This window comes from Podarcis filfolensis, assembly GCF_964270895.1.
Source record: "Podarcis filfolensis genome assembly, chromosome: 1".
In the NCBI taxonomy this organism is placed as follows: domain Eukaryota; kingdom Metazoa; phylum Chordata; class Lepidosauria; order Squamata; family Lacertidae; genus Podarcis; species Podarcis filfolensis.
In genome coordinates, this window is record NC_139604.1 from 103,346,117 (window position 1) to 103,365,995 (window position 19,879).

Consider the following 19,879-nt stretch of genomic DNA (forward strand, 5'->3'; position numbering starts at 1 on the left):
ATGTGATTGCTTCCACATACGTTTATAGGGGTCTTGGTCTTCCCCCTATTACATTCAGGTTTCGATGTGATTTGCCTCATTCGAGGTATCTGGAACCAGAAGTGGAGAAAGCGTTTCTCTAGTTCTCATGCATTTCTCTGGTGCGGTGGCGTAGTTTGGCACATTTAGACACTGCTCTTTAATGGTGTTGTTTTATTATCTCGATGGTTAAGTTAACGGCAATTACTTCACTTAATGGTATTATCGCCACCCGCTATTTTTATGGGTACAACTTCACTTGCTTGAAAATGTGGTAAACGGATTGTGGGTTTGGGGAGCGAGGGTCTTCCTGCATGTTCTATTGAGTGGGCTGCTGGGTTTTTGCCCAGCCCAGTTTTGCCCTAAACCTGCCACTGCTCCGGTTGTGAAATCCACATACCTGATACCCTTGTACTCAAGTAGAGATTCTGAGTTTGTACTCCATGAGTAAACTTTTCAGAGAAAAATTGAGGTTAGAACTCCCCACTTCTGGAATTTAGAACAGTCCCAATAAAGCAATGGGCTGCACTTGAGAGAATTAAAGTCGGAATCAAGGCTGCAGCGCCATAACATCCCACTTCAAAACGCCTTCGTGGAAAATATGTCCGCATTGAACGGAAGACTATAGGAAGAAGAACCCTGATGACTCATACCCAAGGTCTATCTTGTCCAGCATCGTGTTCTCACGGTACCCAGATCAATGCCTATGAGAAGCTCACAAGGAAGGGCGTGAGCGCAAGAGCAGCTGTTCCCCAGCAGCTAACACTCTGAGGCATCTCACCTTGGAGACTGGAGGTGGTGCACAGCTATCATGATGGGACCTCTTCCTTCTAAGTAGACTTTTAAAGATTGCCATGTCATTCAGGTTACTGTGGCAAGAACTTTCAAACGCACCTGCGTCCTGCTCCTATGGCATCTTGTATTAATTCATCAGGACTGTCATCGTGGGCCAGTAGGCTGACCTGTTTAGATTGTTCGTCTTTGGATACAAGCAACCTAAGTAACCTGAAGCTGCATGAAACCAAAAGGATGGTCTGAGCTTTCTGAAGGCAATGAAAGACACATCCAGCAGGCTCTTCTTATGTTATTGTGTTCTCATACATCTAACTAATACATAGTTAACGCTCCAGAAAGCAGCATGCTTCTGTAGCTCTTCCTGCTAGTTCTCAGTTTGCGAGGGAGATAGTGAAAGATACAGGAAATTGAATGCAGATTTCCAAAGAATAGCAAGGAGAGACAAGAAGGCCTTCTTAAACGAGCAGTGCAAACAAATAGAGGAAAACAACAGAATGGGAAGAACCAGAGATCTGTTCAAGAAAATTGGAGATATGAAAGGAACATTTCGTACAAAGATTACCATAATAAAGGACAAAAGTGGTAAGGACCTAACAGAAGCAGAAGACATCAAGAAGAGGTGGCAAGAATACACAGAGGAATTATACCAGAAAGATATGGATGTCTCGTACACCCCAGGTAGTGTGGTTGCTGACCTTGAGCCAGACATCCTGGAAAGTGAAGTCAAATGGGCCTTAGAAAGCACTGCAAATAACAAGGCCAGTGGAAGTGATGGTATTCCAGCTGAACTATTTAAAATTTTAAAAGATGATGCTGTTAAGGTGCTACACTCAATATGCCAGCAAATTTGGAAAACTCAGCAGTGGCCAGAAGATTGGAGAAGATCAGTCTACATCCCAATCCCAAAGAAGGGCAGTGCCAAAGAATGCTCCAACTACCGCACAATTGCACTCATTTCACACGCTAGCAAGGTTATGCTTAAAATTCTACAAGGAAGGCTCAAACAGTATGTGGATCGAGAACTCCCAGAAGTGCAAGCTGGATTTAGAAGAGGCAGAGGAACCAGAGACCAAATTGCAAACATGCGCTGGATTATGGAGAAAGCTAGAGAGTTCCAGAAAGACATCTACTTCTGCTTCATTGACTATGCAAAAGCCTTTGACTGTGTCGACCACAGCAAACTATGGCAAGTTCTTAAAGAAATGGGAGTGCCTGATCACCTCATCTGTCTCCTGAGAAATCTCTATGTGGGACAAGAAGCTACAGTTAGAACTGGATATGGAACAACTGATTGGTTCAAAATTGGGAAAGGCGTACGACAAGGCTGTATTTTGTCTCCCTGCTTATTTAATTTATACGCAGAATACATCATGCGAAAGGCTGGGCTGGATGAATCCCAAGCTGGAATTAAGATTGCCGGAAGAAATATCAACAACCTCAGATATGCAGATGACACAACCTTGATGGCAGAAAGTGAGGAGGAATTAAAGAACCTTTTAATGAGGGTGAAAGAGGAGAGTGCAAAATATGGTCTGAAGCTCAACATCAAAAAAACGAAGATCATGGCCACTGGTCCCATCACCTCCTGGCAAATAGAAGGGGAAGAAATGGAGGCAGTGAGAGATTTTACTTTCTTGGGCTCCATGATCACTGCAGATGGTGACAGCAGCCACGAAATTAAAAGACGCCTGCTTCTTGGGAGAAGGGCAATGACAGGCCTAGACAGCATCTTGAGAAGTAGAGACGTCACCTTGCCAACAAAGGTCCGTATAGTTAAAGCCATGGTTTTCCCAGTAGTGATGTATGGAAGTGAGAGCTGGACCATAAAGAAGGCTGATCGCCGAAGAATTGATGCTTTTGAATTATGGTGCTGGAGAAGACTCTTGAGAGTCCCATGGACTGCAAGAAGATCAAATGCATCCATTCTTAATGAAATCAGCCCTGAGTGCTCACTGGAAGGACAGATCGTGAAGCTGAGGCTCCAGTACTTTGGCCACCTCATGAGAAGAGAAGACTCCCTGGAGAAGACACTGATGCTGGGAAAGATGGAGGGCACAAGGAGAAGGGGGCGACAGAGGATGAGATGGTTGGATAGTGTTTTCGAGGTTACCAGCATGAGTTTGACTAAACTGCGGGAGGTAGTGGAGGACAGAGGTGCCTGGCGTGCTCTGGTCCATGGGGTCACGAAGAGTCGGACACGACTAAACGACTAAACAACAACAACAACAAAACACAGCCCAGGAACAGGTGTGTCTCCTCACCTGTTTATGCGAACTTCAGCTCAGAGCGTCTCTATACCCATACCACTGCACCCATCCAATGAAATAGGCTGCTGCCGCCTGCAATAGCTCGTTTCATGGCTAAAGAATCAGGCAATACCAAAGCCAGAAAATGAAGAGAAAAGAAGAGGGAGAGAAATGGGGAGAGTTTTTAAAGCATAAAAATGCGTTGTAGACAAGCTTGTTCTGGATCCCGGAAGGATGTAGTTAATTGCGAAAAATTATATTTATTTATTCCAGCGAATAATAAAGCAGAGATATTAATTTTGGCGTCCACCTTCGTACACCCAAAGTGCTATACCAATGGCAGTTCCTGCATTTTACGAAGTGGGCTGCAGTCCGCAGAAGCTTCAGTCTCAATGCACCTGTTGGATGCCAGAAGAAAGCTTTAAAAAGAAGAAAGGAAAAAGATGGCGGTGAGGCTACTCCGTAAGAATGAAGGCACAACTAAGTCCGCCTTGAAGCTCTTGGGGGTGGTGAACGCTCCAGCCGGCGAAGCAGGATGCTCTATGGTCAATATAACCCTCCCCCGCAGTTGCGTTCAAAATAAGTCACTTTATTATTTCATTATTATTATTTATTAAATTTCTATACCGCCCTCCACCCGAGGATCACAGGGCGCTTTACAATGTAAAAAACACAAAAATGCATACCATAGTAACAAACAAAAACAATACCCCCACAGCAATTTAAAAGATCATAAATGGTTTAATTAGCCAAAGGCCTGGGAGAAGAGAAATGTTTTCGTCTGGAGTCTAAAGTAGGACCTTTTCGGAAAGTTAACAGCTAAAACTCTCCCCGGCGAGATAGTGAAATCTTCAACGCGCACGCACACACAAACAAAACACCGCCTTTCCTTGTCTGTCAGTCCCAGATATGACTACATTCCAGAGGCACTAAAGAGAAAACAACCGAAGGAAGCAGAGAAGAGGCTGAGATGCTGCTTGCTGCCGCGCCGCAGAAGGTTGGCCAAGAGCTCTCTCCGGCTAGGGACCTGCCCAGAAAGATTGAGAAAGAGCCGTCGTTCAGTGATGGGGCACATGAGTTACATTCCAGGTCCCAGGTCCCATCCCCAGCATCTCCACATTCGGCTGGGACAGTCCCCTGTCTCCTCCAGATGAGCTAGATGAGTCCATGGTCTGACTCTGCATACGGGGGATAGTTGGGTTGTCCTTGTTTTTATTTTTGTTGTGTATTTTGTGGTTTTATGTTGCGAACCGCCCTGAGATCTGTGGGTTTAGGGCGGTATACAAATTTAATAAATAATAGTAATAATTTTCCAGGGTCTCTCAGGAAACATGCGCTTCCAGCAAGCACTGTCTCCGTGAGCAAAAGTCAGCCACCAAAACAAAGCAAGAAAAACCAACAGGACCACTGGGAAACAGCCTTTTTCTGCAGAATACCACCAACTACTTAACAGAGCCAGCACGGTGTAGTGGTTAGAATGCCAGACTAGGCCCTGGGAAATCTGGGTTCAAATCTCCCCACTCGACCGTGAAATTCACGGGATGACCATGGACCAGTCACTGTCACTGAGCCTAATCAACCCCATAGGGTATCTGACGAAGTGTGCATGCACACGAAAGCTCATACCAAGAACTAACTTAGTTGGTCTTTAAGGTGCTACTGGAAAGAAATTTTTTTTTTTTTGTTTCAACCCCATAGGGTTGTTGTAGGGATCACATGAGGTGTAGGAGAACCATGGACACAAGTTTGAGCTCGGAGAAAAATGTGAGATATAAATGCAATAAATACACTGTATGGCATTGAAGTCAGCGGCTGCTTCCCCGGGGTGAACAGTCAAAAAGTGGTTGGGAACACTTTCCTTGGGTTTGTGGGCTGTAGTTCTAAAGATAGCTAAGTCTCACTGGTCAGATTTTAGTACTGGGTTCCTGTTTCGTTTAGGGGCTGATTCACACATACATTGCACATCCACGTGATTTCTCTGTACGTGATACCGGAGACGAATACAGCCTCCTCATGCTGCTGCAAAAAAGAAAATGGAACCGAATATAGAACCGAAAGGGCTAGTATAGATGTATGGTGGTTATCCGTTTCTATGGAATAAAGCCCACTTCACCAATTGCGTGGGGCACATACGTACATATGCAGGGCTAGAGAGGAAATAATTCAGTGGGCATGGCATGCAAGAGGTAGAGAGGTCTGTTAGGTCTCTATGCAAAGCTCAAACGAATACGAGGTGAGCAACTCTTCCCCGCTGCAGTTCATTAACTGTAGCTGCGCACTTGCTCGGGAGCGCAATGTGTGACCCCACACTCGCTCCTCTGACAGCCATTGTTTCAGGTCAGATGACCTGTCACCTGCGCTCTAGTGATGAAGCAGTAACATCGGGGCGTCAGTTGCAGTCAATAAGTTATGGGGCGCCATATGTGTGAAGGAGACCATGACACTGAGGCACAGTGTGGTCCCCGCGCTCCAGTTGCCTTCTTGGCATCGCCTTCTCCTTCGGAAAGTAGGTGTCTAGCGTTGCCCCTGGACGACTCGCGGGCAAGTGCCCAGCAGGCAGGGCTTTCAAAGGACTACGAGCTCAAGTCCTTCAGGCTCGGAGGCCCTTATCTTGTTCCTTCCATCCACTCTTTCTTCCAGACCCACACCTGACGAGCGCCACCAAGGCTTCACCTTGCGTCTCCACCCCATCCCGTGGAACTTTATCCGGGAAGTACGCAGCAACTCACTGGCGAAGTGGTAAAAGAACTCTGCACATGGCCAGTCACTTTGGTAACATTTCATATCGCTCGGAGTAGGGACTCTTTCAAAGTAAGTTTCTTGACTGAGCTCTGGGCACAAATTAATCGAAGGAACAATGGGGCGCAGTTCTTTACTGCTAGTCCGCCACTTCTTTGGTTTCCAACTGCTTTGCCTGCTCAGCAGCCCCTCAGCTACTTTCTGTCCCTTTCCTGCTCCAGATATATCTATAGCTACCCTACCCTTCCTCTATGGCCCATTCTTGCCATTCTTTCCTATCTGGCAGTCTACAGAGAGGCAGGCTTAAGAAGGAGCTGCAAAGGTGTGTCTGGCGCTTATGCCACCAGATACCAAGATTTACTGACCCTTTCCAGTCTCATTTCGCCTCAGATATACTAGATCTTTGTCTCAAACACAGAAGATGCCAATGACCCTCTTTTAAAGCGGCGGGTTTGGACTGGATCCTGTTATCTTCAGTTCCTTTTCCCTCTTCCGGCAAACTTACGCGCGCTTTACAATATGCAAAGCACCGATTTCTTCTTCAGTGTATCAGTTTATCATTCGGCTGTCGGATTACATGGAAACAAACTGGAGAAGGGGAGGCCTTTCTGCTACTTCTGCTCGATGCCTATTTCAGACAGCAGAGTAGCAAGGCTCCTGCCCAAGTTGCCGGCGGCCTTTCCCCCTAAATGGTTCCAGCGCGTTTGGAACGCAGCTACACTTAGACTACCGACCATAACTGGATGCATATTCCAGACAGACCATTCTGTGGAGAACCTGTGATCCTCTGGATACTGCTGGACACCAGCACCCATCGTCCCTAACCAGCATGGTCAAGGATACTGGCGCTGTAGTCCAGTAACATTTGGAGAACCACAAGTTCCCCACCCCTGGAAGTGACTGTTCCAGCTTACTGTGGGCGAGCGTTCCACAGACAACAGTGCGTGGTTTTTAAGAACCTGCTACTAGTTTATTTCGCAGTTTATACTCACCTCCTCGATTAGTCTACAACAGGCGTAAAAGTAATAAAATACAATATTCCTCCGCTATCTTCTGCGTAGGTGTTGGCATCTATTCAGAATGTGTTGTGTAGGCTGAATTGGGCAGGCTGAATTAAATCTGAAAGCTCCAGATAATCTGCAGACTACGACCACTTTCCAGCAGCTCCACAGGACTGTAAGACTCAGCACCTTGAAATTAGTCACCCTGATAGCTTAGTAAATACTATGAGAATAAGGGGTTGGTGCTCAGAAGATTCCATTAAAAGAGGTAGTTGTAGGACGGGGGAGTGACTCAGTTTTTACCCCGATTTAAATGTCATGGTTCCTCCTCTTCTCCCAGCTTGGAGAATTGTCCTGTAGTGAATCTGCAGCACACTCTTTGTTTAAGACGATCAATCCCTGAGTTCATGGACTGGGAACCAGCTTGACAGGACTGACGTCTTAGCAAGGAAGGTCTAAATCTTTCTGCAGCTACGATCTCTCCAGGAAACCCGCCTTCCTAATACGAAAATTATTCTACTGGCCTAATTTAGAGGGTTGTGGTCAGGTTTCCTGGGATAATGTAGCGTTTCCAGAGAGGTAGTTATTTTAGATTGTTTCAACAAAAAACAAGGAGTCTTGTGACACCTCAAAGACGAACACATTTTCCTACTTAAAATTTATCTGCTACATTTCCATCTCACCTTTCCTCCAAGGCGGCATACATGGTTCTCCTCCACCTGTTTATCCTCACAACAGCCCTGTGAGGTAGGTTAGGTTAGGGACGGTGACTAGCTTAAGGTCACCCAATTAGCTTCACGTCTGAGTGGACATCTGAACCGTGGTCTCCCAGGTCCTCGTCTGACACTCTAACCATTACACCGCATTGGCTTTTGTATACTGTATATGCGATCCTCAGTTCTCAAGTGCATGGGTGTAAAAGGGGCGGGGCGAGTAAATGGCAATGGGATACCAAAGTAGCCTGTGATAATTCAGAGTGTATGTAAGCATGCTTCTAAGTTCTCGCTGAATTGCATCTCTTCGGTTTTTAACTCCAACCTTTACATTTATTCCCTCCCCACCCACGTAAGTGCTTGTGACAACTGAAGATCACACTCCATGTGTGGGGAGTTTCTAACGCAGTGTTTCCCAAACTTGGGTCGCCAACCCAGTTGGACTATAACTCCCATCATCCCTGATCACTGGTCCTGCTAGCTAGGGATGATGGGAGTTGTAGTCCAACAACAGCTGGAGACCCTCTAAACCCAAAACACCCCGCCTCGGTCCACCCCCGGCGTTCTCTGCCCACCTATATCAGAAACCAACAGTTTCAAGGCTATGTGTTAATTTCTCTTGGTTCTGTCTTTGCTTTGTGGAAACGAATGCGTCCCTCCTCATCTGAAAACCCCAAACAGACAATCCAACATACAAACAAACCGCCTCCCGCGTCAATTACCACGCAATTCTTTTTTTTTTAATCAAATAAATTATGGAATGATTTATGGAGGAATTTGGTTGTTCTTATTTATTCGTTTCTACCCGCAACAGAAGCGTGATCCCTGCCTTGAAGGCGACGGAGGAGAGGCAAGGACCCACCAGCTGCTCAGTTGCCTTGCCCGTTGGTCACTTGGAGTCACTCAGCAAAGGGGGGGGGCGGGAAATCCCTGTTAAGTATATCGATGGCGTGCTGGGTCGACCCTGGGGAGTGGTGGTACTGGTAGTGGGAGGACGAGAAGCTGTGCTGTGGGTGTGTTGGGCTGTCGGTGTGCGCGTAATTCACTGGTGGAGCAAAAACTATAAGTCCCAGTTCACTTTTACTTGCCCATGCGAAGCGTGACCCGTGGAACAAGAACTCAAGACATTTAGTGGAGGAGGGAAATCCTGCAATCTGCCACTGAGTCGTTAAATTCAGAGGATGCCTTTTCTGTTTAAGTGGCATCGAGGCGCCCTGTGGGTAGCAAAGGTTATTACTAACTCCGGGTACTCGCGCTTCTTCCTTAAGGCGCGTTCGCTTTGGCCTGAGACGATCTGCAGTAGCCTCTACCGGGCGCTGCGAGAACTGCAAGCCGGGAGCGCCGGAGAGAAGCCGAGCGTCGATCTCCCGTCAATCAAAGAATAACTACGGAGCGGTCGCATCTTCCAGCACCGCTTCTGGGTAACTGTCGTTGCTTTCGAACTCAGTTCCTTCAGTGCTACCGCGCCACTGCCCGCCTGACGCTTCTGGGCAGCTCTGATTTTTCCTTCCTGATCAATGCAGAACTTTTTCCCATGGCACACTTCGCTTAAATCAGCAGCAATTTAAATATTCGTAAAAGTCTAGTGCTTAAATTGAGGGGGGGAAATAACAGAAATGCGAGGTCTCGGGTCTCACACCTGCATGTGTCCTCTCCCCTGGATGTGGATATTCTTCTCGCTAATCCTACCTCCAGAGTTTCTTTCTCGTAAGGTTCAGTGGTAAGAGGAAAAAACTCTACAGGCTGTGCTTTATAGATAGTATTACACAGGCAGGCAACCTCTGCCCCACATTCCTTACTCCCTGCTAAGGCAAGATCACACTTCCCCTCTCCTTCTCCCAGTAGTTATTTTCCCCCTCTCCTTGAAAACCGAGTCTCTTCCTAGCCTATTCCCAGGATCAATGGTAAATATGGATAAAGAATAAAGAATATGTATCCTGGTTAGGAGCAAATTATCTGAGTGTGATGGCTGGTATATATGGAAGCACTGCCCTGCTTCAGCTCAGGGTCCAGGGTCAGAGGCGGTTTTAGGGTAGCTGCAGGGAGCGACACAACAAAGCTGTAGGATGGAGTTGGAGAGGTGGTGGGCCGGCGAAATTTTAGCATTGCACAGGGTGCCACTGAAATTTGAGAGCCCAAATCCATCACTGCCCAGGTATTCCCACAGGTCTTTCGAAATCACCACCAGTGGGATTGATGCAGCCACTAAGACAATTTAATAGCTGTTAGGCCTCCAGAGATATTTACTTTCTAATACTTTCCTATACATAGCAGTGATGACCACCCAGTGGCAGCTTGATGAGGAAGATTCCTATGATGGTTTTGAAAGTATCCAGGCATGGCCTGTACCCTCTGATTTCCCCTCCAACAGTTTCCTGTCTCCTCTCCCCCAAGAAAAAACATTTTTTTAAGAAAAGAAAATATCCAAGCATCTAAGGGAATTTTATTCTCTGAGGGTTTATCATGGCACCTTTCATTCTTAAATACTTGTTGCACTGAGCAACCCCATGAATATCTAATTATTTTCCTTTAAAAAAACAATAACGAAAGGTTAAAAAGATACTGCTTGTCTCTTGTTTTCTTAAGCAAACTACATAAACCTCTGTCTTCAAAACCAACTAAAACTCTTGAGGCATCTTAAACACTAACAAATTTATTACAGCAGAAGTGTTTGTGGGCTCAAGGCCATTTCAACAGATGCAAGTCAAGGGGACTTGAGTCCATTAATGCTTGCACCGTAATGAATTTGTAGTTCTGAAGGTGCCGCAGGGTTTTTTAAAAAAATAAAACTATTTTTTTCCCCTGCAAGAGACTATTACATATACACTTCCGGAAATTTATATGACCAGGCTCAGTTGTCTCCTTCGTCATGTTGTCTGCTGTTCATGTGTTAGTGATGGCTTAGGTCTAGGCATAAAATCACCAAGGTGTACAGTGTATGCATCTATGTGCATTTAGAACTGCATTCTAACAAATTCACATGCTTTCCTTCAGTTCCATGTTATTCTCTTTTCATCCTACAAAAAGCTCTTGGATGTCAAATCATGATTAATTTTATGGTTGTTGCTGCTGCTGCTATTTATTTATTTAATAAAAATTACACACCGCTTGATTGTAAAAAATAAATAAATCTCCAAGCAGTTTACTAAAGATAAAAAGAGTAGAGAAACTCACAACCATACTTTTAAAACATACGAACTACAGCTGCCATCGCTGCTACCTCCAGAGGAGGTAAACACAGGAACATGGGAAGCTACCCTTTATCAAGGTCTATCTAGTGCTGTATTGCCTACACTGGCCGACAGCAGGATTTTCAGACAGGGTTCTTTCCTGGGGATGCTGAACTTGGCACCTTCCACATTCAAAGCAGATACTGAACCACAGAGCTACAGATTTCCCCATAGCTACAAACCTTGCCATAAGAAAGTAACAAAGAAAAAAAGTTTTAAAATAAAAGAAAAAAAGCCACCAAAATATAAGCAATAAAATGAATGTAACATTAATGAATGACTGATAAAATGATGAATGCACTTATAAAATAGAAGTGGCCAGACAAATGAAAAATTTAAAATGCTTCAGTGTTTTAAGTCCGCCATACACAGCAATAAAATTTAGAGTTGTATTATATAAACCATGTTAAACACATTTCTTCTTCTTCTTCTCTGGCGATCACTCGTGGCCAAGTAAGATTGTCTTCCATAAACACAGTTTTAACAGTGTCGAAGCAATGATTCTTCAACATCAACTTTGTTGGACTGGTCTTGTTGTTCAGATGCCTGATTATTGTCCTCCATAGCAACTACAGTGGTACTTCGGGTTAAGAACTTAATTCGTTCTGGAGGTCCTTTCTTAACCTAAAACTGTTCTTAACATGACATACCACTTTAGCTAATGGGGCCTCCCACTGCTGCCGCGTGATTTCTGTTCCCATCCTGAAGCAAAGTTCTTAACCCGAGGTACTATTTCTGGGTTAGCGGAGCCTGTAGCTGAAGCATCTGTAACCCAAGGTACCACTGTACTCTATTCCGAACTTAAAAATGGAAAGTGTAATGCTGGTGGTCAACAAAAGAGCTTTAAAGACTCTCTCAAGGCAAATCTTAAAAAAAAAAGTAGTATAAAACATATTACATATTATCTGGTACACTTCTTTTCCTCAGGGTATATGCAGGGCTTTTATTTCCACCGGAACTCACCAGAACTCAGTTCTGGCACCTCTCAGGTGTGCACCATCACCATTCTAAGCGAACAAGGGAGGTGTCTATGGTGAGTTCCTTTTCTAGAAAAATAGCACTGGTATATATGCCATAACAAAACATCCCTCAGCAATAAGTGGTACAGTAAGGGAGAATCTGACTAGATGACCCTTCTAACTCTACAATGTCTATGATCCTTGCAGGTAGATGGATTTTTCACCGTTTTGCACAAGCAAACCTTGCTGATTGAGTGGACATAGTAACTGAAGGCATCAGCCTGGAACCTGTCTATGACCTCCAAGAACTGAATCCAGTCCTGTTGTCAAATATTGCATGCCAGTCTTTCTCCAGACAGTCAGGTACATGCATAAATTTATCAGTGCAGTATGCCTTATGACTGCCCTCAGATTTCTGTACCCTGATAAATGGAAGGCAAGAGTCTGTGAAGGTGAAGCAGCCCACTGGACACTGAAAACAGGGCACACTGTTGGTGCTGGAAGGATTCTTTGAAACCGGAGTGGTGGGGATGGGGTTTGATAACTATGGGTTTTCACATTTTTGTCTGTTCTCATTTTGGTTTTTCGTTTCAAACATTTCCATAAAAGCACTTAAGTGTTTCAAAATACTTTATTTCCATTCCGATTATTTCACTTTGCTTCAGTTCCAAGTTAGCAGGACCAGATTTTAACACACAGGATTGTTAGGTATCTTAACATGCCAAAAACAGTGGAAATTATTTCCCTTGGATAAGGAATGTCCTGCTGTGACTTCCTCACCATATCTATTGATACAATATTTTTGCTTTGCCTACTGTTAGTTAGATACATACATTAAAACTGCTTCAGCTATTCACTTTTTTGACTGCATGCTAGTGTAATTGTTTTATTGTGTGCAAATTGTATTGTTTTACTATGCATTAACTGCATTTTTAGTGACTTTGAAGATCGATATTGTTTTTGGACTGGTTTCTTTTGGTATTAATATACTATAATATTTATCTCAGGGCAGCTTTGTTGTTAACTGAGATAAATTCTTATTGTTGAGGGGAATGTTTATGAATGCATTTCTATAGAATTAACAGATCCATTGTATTATTGAAATATTGAATCTGGGTTTTTCCTTACTTGTTTTGTAATTTGATGTATTGTTATAATTATTATCATACAGATATGTTGTATTAATTAGGGGGAGGGTTATTTTGTTTATTTGTCTGCTTTTTGACAACCAATTTTCTGCAGGAATGAAAAGCTGGTTATAAGCAATAATAGCTGACATGTGTCTTAATCTTTTTTTTTAGTTTACTATTGATTGTAATTATATTCTGAAGATTTTTTAAAATGCCTGTTTTTGAGGTGTTTTTATTGATAATTCTAATGGCTTAAAAACTGCTTAGAGGTTCTATTATAACCAAGTGATATATAACTTTTGTAAAATAAAATAAGCCAAATTATAGAGAATTCTGAAGAGCATAAAGAAATTGTTTCTTATCTTCTCACTATGTAGAGTTGGTCAGTGGAACATTACTGGGGATGCTGTTTTCATTTTCATGAATCACATCACTTCAATAGCTTTAAAAACTTAATTTCATGGTTTGGTTATTTATTCTGAGGAGACCAAACTGGGGGCACAGCCACACCATATATTTAAAGCACAACCAGCATACATTTAAAGCACATGACCTCCCCCTCAAAATTCTGGGAACTGAAGTTTATTAAGGTTGCTAGGAATTGTAGCTCTGTGGGAGGGAAACGACAGTTCCTTATGACCTTTCTTTCTTATGTTTGCTTTCTGGGCATATTCTGTGGACTCTAGAGGTGAAACAAAACCTTACAAATTCCAAACCTGACCACCTGTTATGAGTAAAGGGAGCATAATTAAACCAGAAATGAAGAGAACATATTTTATTCCAAAACGGGAGCCAGACACCTGCACGCTCTCCCTTCAGATCAGCTTTTGTCTTGCCTGATACTTACTCCTGTCTAATCCTGACGTCGAGAGAGTTTGGCCTTGAGAGACACACTCAAAAGCAGACTGGGTGTGGATCAATAAGACCTGAGTCATAAGTACCTGAGTGTTGAACTTTGGACCGAGCCAGGTGTTTGTCTGATTGCCAGAATGGTGGTGGGTTCATGGGCTTTTGTGGCAGTCAATACTATGTATGTCTATTTGTCCTTGAATTCTGATACAGTAAATGTTTTTCCACTAAGTTTCAGAGTTCTCCAACATTGCTGAGCTTTCTCAGTCATTGGAACAGTCATTCAAAAGAACACAAGATAAGGCTCCTAACCAGCAAACTTTCTGCCTTTCATGTGTGCACATGGGGTCTGTTGATATTATTAAGTGTTACATACTGTACACAAAAGAGAAGAGAATAAAACATGGCAACTGTTGCCATAGCAATTGGCAACAGATGCCAAAATCTTGCTACCGGAAGTTGTTACTAGGACAGGTGATTTTTTAAAAAATGACTCACTGCTGTTATTTAAGTAGAAGGCTAACATTTTACCCCTTGCTTCCACTGACTATGAAGCAATAAGCAAATCTGGGATAGATGTGAGGAGAGGAAGCCAGCAAAGGCAGAAATGTACCTCATGTTCCATCTCCTGAAAAAGAAATTGCCAACTTTTTAAGGCCCATGAGTACATTTGGATTTTGAGTGAGGGCTGTAGGCGCCATCCCTTCTGGTCATTTTTCTCTTCTCCCCCCCCCATCTTTCCTCAGATCAACCCCCACCCCAAAGAAACAGAACACCATGCACACAAACTTCACTTTTCTAAGGGTAAGATTTGTATACAATAGAATTAATATGAGCCTTAAAAAGTACATAGAGCTGAAAGATGAAGTGGGAAGGAGGGGCAGCAGCTGGTGGGCCGAGAGACCTTGGCTCCCCTAAATTTTCAGTATCCTGTGGTGACGTGTGCACAACGCATGGCATGCGTGTGTTACATGAGCACATTACTTCTTCTTTGGCGATCACTTGTAGCCGAGTAAGATTGTCTTCCATAAACACGGTTTTTAACAATGAGTCCATAAGTGACTGTGGAGGCCAATTCTGGATCCACACGTCCTTCCACAGTGGGGACCTTGGTTTCCGGGCGGGAGTTGATCATGGTGTGGATTTGCCAAGTGTGCCTTCCTCTTAGCACGTTTCTCCCTTGTGTCCTGAGTTTGAGTGTCTTCAAAGCCCATGACACCTTTGGTAAAGGCTGTTCCCCAATTTGAGTGCTTGCAGGCAAGTGTTTCCAAGTTGTTGGTGTTTATACTACATTTTTTAAAAATTTGCCTTGAGACGGTCTTTAATCCTCTTTTGTTGACCACCAGCATTATGCTGTTAAGTTCAGAATAGGGTAGCTGCTCCCTGGCCTCCTCAATGGTGGTGGCAAGCCGGTGCACCTGGTTGGAAGTGTGTCATTCTTCTGACTTCTTCCTTCAGTTCTATATATTTTCTCTTAGGGATAAAATAGTGACCACTTTCACCAGATCATGATTAAGGGCATCCTGAGTTGAGGGAGCTCAGAGGCTTCATAGACATTTGAGGAAGGCCTCAAAGGCACCGTGCACCCATAGGTGCCATGTTGGGGTGCTCTCTTATAAAGATTCAGCTAGGATAGAATCCTCAAATTCATTTTTGATGTTGTATAGATTTTATTTCAGTATCATTAAATGTGCATTTTTTCCATTGATTATTTTAATAAAAGGTTATATATATTCATTCTCTTTCTGAGAGAGAAGGGAGTTTCTTAAAGGTCAAGGCACAATTGCAAACAATTCCAGCAAGAAAGAAAAGTGAGAGGCATCTGCAGAAACTAGTGTGGTTGCACAAGGAGCTTACAGTGGTACCTCAGGTTAAGAACTTAATTCATTCCGGAGGTCCGTTCTTAACCTGAAACTTTTCTTAACCTGAAGCACCACTTTAACTAATGGGGCCTCCTGCTGCTGCCACGCCGCCAGAGCATGATTTCTGTTCTCATCCTGAAGCAAAGTTCTTAACCCAAGGTACTATTTCTAGATTAGTGGAGTCTGTAACCTGAAGCGTCTGTAACCTGAAACGTCTGTAACCCGAGGTACCACTGTACAGATGAACTGAGATTTAAAGGGAGCATGCATAAGAAATGGAAGAAAGGGTAATTCATGAAGGAAGAGTATATACGAGTAGCCAACACCTGCAGGGAGAAGCTGAGGTGGGCTACAGCTCAGAACAAGCTCAGGCTTGCAAGAGAAGTTAAATAATAATAAAAGGTTTTTTTCAGCTGTTTTCAAAGCAAGAGGAAGAACAAGCAAGTGGTAGGTCCTCTGCATGGAGAAGACAGAGAAATACTCTTGGGTGACAGAGAGAAGGTGGAGCTGCTCAACATCTACATTGTCTCTAATATCCATAGAAAGAAGCCTAGATGAGCTGTTGGACAAGAAGATCTACACATTGCAGCTTTCAGTATGCTGCCGTGTACATAAACCAGGTGGGACTGAGGACCAAGGAATGATGTACAGGAAGCCACATTCCTTCCTTTGCTTCAAGAGGCAGACAAGATTTCATAATACAGATCTTCACCATAACACAAGTGCATTATCACATTGGTATTTACCACATCAGGGAGCTTGTTATTTCCCACGCTTTCCCTTTGACATAAGTACTTACTGTCACCCTGGAAAGCGTGGATGGCATCCCCCTGCCTTTTCTTTTACTCCACTGCTCCATTGTTAATATTTCACATCAGGTCATCTACATTGCAAATGTGTCGCTTAGCTTCTTTTATTGAGGCAAGAGGAAAGGAAAGGTGGAAAATGCAACTCGGGCATCCCCCCCCCCCCCCGTCATTCGAAGCAGAATATAGACTGAATACAGAAATAATCTTCATTTGCCGGGCTGCCTGTTCATCTATGGGTCACCTAGAAACTCCATCCTTTGTGTTTCTGGTAGGTTGCTGGATCTGGCATAAACTACATAAAATTCAAGTTGATTGGGAACCTAAATATTTTGTTCCAATATGTCCTAGCAGGATCAGTTTATGTTAATCGTGTATCAAGTTTATGTTATTGTAGGGAATGGCAATCACCACCAGGTGGCAACACTGCGATTACTCGTTTCCTTTGAAAACACACAAATAACACCCCGCCCCCACCTGCATTTCAGTTCAAAATGCTAAGAAGGCCACATCTTTTTTGTTTCAGCAATATATTCCACGCACTGGTATTATCCCTCAGGAAAAATCCAGGACCTATGGAACATGGAATTCTACAAGCAACAATATTATGGTTTTTAAAGTCGCTAGCCCATTCTGATTTGTAGCTCCTTTCAAATAATCAAAGCTGTTCTAACTTTCTGCTCAGACTGAGAGGGTTATTGTAGGTGCTCAGGGGAATCCTAAATACATACTCTCTATGATTTTACACATGATGGCAGGGATGCTTTTGGGTACATCAAGTCTGCAATATCACATCACAAAATGCTGCCTGAGCAATCTCAGCCATGCTTACTCCTCAGCAGTGACTTGTCCTCATTTGGTTTGCCAACATCGTGCTCTCCACATGTTTTGAACTACAGTTCCTATTAGCCCCAGGCAGCAAGGAGTTGCTCTCCAAAACCTCTGGATGCCAGATCAATGAAGAATCCTTTAATCAATTAATCAATTAATCAATTACTGGTTAATCAAGCTCTGGTTGGCCACTCTGAGAACAGGATGCTGGACCAGATGGAGCTTTGATATGTTCCAGGAGAATTATTATTCTTAAAAAAAAAAAAATGTATTTTATTTTTATTGATTTTCAATGTAGAACAATAAACACAAGCAAAACAAAACAAAGCATGGATTCGTGGATGAGACAAAACAAAACCAGATTCATGGATTAGATCTCTCCACAGTGAAACATGACACAGCATTGACTATACTGATTTGTTTATATATTTGTTTATATATTCAATGAACAAATGCTAAGTACTTATCAATTTATCTTTCTCACATTGCCCTCTTACCATCCTACTGTGATGAGTCAATTGTTCTGACAATGCCATTTCCCATATTCTAACAAACCATGCTTGCATATGAAGATGCACCTGGCCACTGATTCCATTCTGGTGGCTGCAATCAAAAAACGTAACCAGAGTTCAAGATTGAATTGCAGGATTTAGATCAATTTCAAGTGCTAGGAGAGGCAGCACTAGAGCAGGGCTCTATCTATCATCTATCTATCTATCATCTATCTATCTATCTATCATCTATCTATCTATCTATCTATCTATATCTATCTATCATCTATCTATTCATTCTTTCATACTGTATATATATATATACACACACATGCATTTACCACAAAGGCATTTCAGAGCAGTTGGCAAGTAAAAGAGTTTCAAATCCACAAAACAAGGCAGTGAGTCACTACCAGTCAACAAAAAATACTAGTAGCACCATCAGTTTCCACTACAATCTTCGGCAAATAAAAAAATCCTTGCCTTCAGCCGTCATCTAAAGTTTAGAAAAGCAAAGTGCTAGCCATATCACAAAGGAGAGGGTGTTCCAAAACTGGGGTGCCTCCTAACAAGAATGCTCTTACCTATGTTGCCATATAACGGCCCTCAACCAAAGATGGTTAAAATCCCTGGCTGATCTTAACCAATGGACACAGTCTAGTCAGGAAAATATACTATTACAAGTGCCTTGCTCCCCTGTTGTATAGGGTTTATGTCCTTAAGTCCATCTTCTGGAGCAAATATATTTTATTATTGATCAGGTAATATGGTGGATGAGTGGAGAAAGAGGGAAGGAAAGGAAAGGTGATAAAAACCCCCATAATGATTTGGGGACCCCTGGATTCTACACTACTCCTCTGTGGAGAAAATGTGAACTTTTCCATAAGCCCTCCTGGAATTATCTTCAACGATGCAAAGAAAAGCTAATTATAAAAGGCACATTGTCTATTAATATGTTAATGAAGCGAGGCTGCTAATGGAGAGATCTGAATTTTAATACATTTTAAGAGCTTCATGATTATGTGTTTGTTAGTTGATATGATCATTACAAATTAGCTGTACATGGTTTTACCCTGACTAAAGTCTATATTAAGCCCTGTATTCTAAACAGGCTTTAATGAAGCAGGTGACTGGGCCATCTGTGTCACAAAGATTGTCACTAAGAAATTAGCATTCAGAAGAAATGCATGCCAGCTAACAAGCAAATAAAGCATCAGGCATGGTGGTTTATTGTTTACAAAACAACATTTTCATACATCGCCATACATCCTGATAATAACTCTGATGTACATTTCTACAACAGTAGCTCTGTAAAAGTATTTTTTTAATTTTAAGAGATCATAGTTAACTTTTATGGTTTCCCTACAACAACAGAGAGTTTGAACACATAGTAGAAGCAATGTGATAACTAACAGCATAATGAACCAAGAATTCAACTGAGATTTTTCAGCTTTACAGAAGCTAATCTGTAACTTTTGAAATTATGGGTTGTTCCTAAACTAGCCATGGGATGCGGGTGGCACTGTGGGTTAAACCACAGAGCCTAGGGCTTGCCGATCAGAAGGTTGGTGGTTCGAATCCCCGCGACAGGGTGAGCTCCCGTTGCTCAGTCCCTGCTCCTGCCAAGCTAGAGGTTCGAAAGCATGAAGTGCAAGTAGATAAATAGGTACCGCTCCGGGGGGAAGGTAAATGGCGTTTCTGTGCGCTGCTCTGGTTTCCCAGAAGCGGCTTAGTCATGCTGCCCACATGACCCGGAAGCTGTATGCCGGCTCCCTCGGCCAATAAAGCGAGATGAGCGCTGCAATCCTAGAGTCGTCCATGACTGGACCTAATGGTCAGGGGTCCCTTTACCTAAATTAGCCAACGTGTGAAGGTAGAAAGGACCTTGGAAAGGCACAGCGTGGGGTCAGAGTAGGTCACAGGTTCCCTGCTTTGTCTTAAAGGACTTTATGATCTGAAAATAGAGACAATGTATGTGCTTCTGTAACCCAATAAAATCATTAATAAAAACTTAAAATAATAATAAGAAAAATGCACACCAGAGTGGCTTGTGAGATCCTGGGACACACATCTGTGCTCATTCCAAAATTGCACACTATTACAAGTTCTGTCCCACTTTAACTCATGCTTGAGAGCAGCAGTAGCTATTTGACAAGTAAGAAAGAGCTTTGTCCTTTTATCTGTCTGCAAATCATTGCCAGCAAAGATC